This window comes from Arachis stenosperma, chromosome 10, assembly GCF_014773155.1.
Source record: "Arachis stenosperma cultivar V10309 chromosome 10, arast.V10309.gnm1.PFL2, whole genome shotgun sequence".
Classification (NCBI taxonomy): Eukaryota; Viridiplantae; Streptophyta; class Magnoliopsida; order Fabales; family Fabaceae; genus Arachis; species Arachis stenosperma.
In genome coordinates this window covers 119903164-119904813 of record NC_080386.1, presented here as the reverse complement: position 1 = coordinate 119904813, position 1650 = coordinate 119903164, and positions in this window count along the sequence as shown.

The window sequence follows — 1650 nt, the reverse complement described above, 5'->3', positions numbered from 1 at the left end:
ATGAGTTAATGAGATCGGCCACCACGAACTCTTAATAGACACATCCACATGATAGCCAGAGGATTTATAGAAGGCTGAATAACTAAGTCCTCCTGTAAAAGGCATTTAAAAGAAGTCTATCAAGTCAGGGAGGAGGCTGAATCCCCCGACTTGCCCACTATTTCCTTCACGAAAGAAGATGCGCGAAGGATAACACTGGGGCACGACAATCCCGTCGTGATCACAATGATACTTTCTAATGAAAATCTCCACAGGACTTTGTTGGACTAAGGAAGTTCGGCTGACATCTTGTTTAAACCTACCTTCGATAAGTTAGGGTTGGAAGAAAAGAAACTTAAGGCATACTCCGACACTCTTTTTGGATTGAGAGACACGCCCATCCGACCTCTTGTCCTCATTCTGTTACACACCACTTTTGGTAAAGGTATGAAGTCCAGAACTTTGAGTATAGACTACATTGTGGTTGACGTAGTATCAGCCTAGAATGCTTTGATATGTCAGACAATGTTAAACTGGCTTGCTGCAGCCGCCTCTACCCCTCATCTCTGTATAAAATTCCCGAGCTCGGAGGGAATAGACATCGTGAAAGGAGATTAGAAATTGGTGAGAAGATGTTACAATGAGAGCCTGAACCTACGTGAATGCACAAAGGGAGAGAAGTCAACACCATTAACTTGGTGGTATTCGAACACGAGAAAAACTGAGGCCACAACCCGATGGAAAAACTGAGGAGATTCAAATCGGATACTAGGTCGGAAATATGACAAACATAGGAGCTAACTTAGACAAAGAATTGATAGCAGATCTCGTCAAGTTCCTACAAGAAAACTCCGATCTCTTCGCATGGAAGGTCTTCGATATGCCCGGGATACATCCCGATCTCATGAGTCATAAGCTTGCCGTTCACCCAAGCTCACGACCTGTACAATAAAAATGATGAAAGCTCGGCTTCGAAAGAGCACAAGTCATTGAGGAGCAGGTCCAAGCTTTGTTAGAACCCGGGTTCATAAGAGAAGTAAAATACCCCTTGTGGCTGGTCAATGTAATACTCGTGAAGAAACAAAACGGGAAATGGAGAATGTGTGTCAACTACGCCGACCTCAATAAAACTTGTTCTAAGGATCCATACCCTCTTCCCAGCATTGATGCTTTAGTGGATTCGGCTTCGGGCTATAGATACTTGTCCTTTATGGACGCATATTCAGGATACAACCAAATTTTGATGTACAAGCTGGACCAAGAGAAAACCTTTTTCATTACCCTGAGATCAAATTATTTTTATGTAGTAATGCCCTTTGGATTAAAAAATGCTGGAGCCATATATCAATGACTAATGAACAAGGTGTTTTCATCTCACCTTGGAATGTTGATGGAAGTCTACGTGGACGACATGCTTGTCAAGACAAGAGAAGACGTTAACCACTTGCCCGACTTAGCTGAGGTATTCAAAACAATAAAGAAGCATGGGATGAAACTAAATCCCTTAAAGTGCACATTTGTAGTAGAAGCCAAGAAGTTCTTAGGATTCATGCTTGCCCAAAGGGGCATCGAAACTAACCTAGACAAATACAAAGCAATACTTGAGATGAAAATCCCGACCTGCCTCAAAGAAGTCTAGCAGTTAAATGGAAGATTGGCAACTTTATCTAG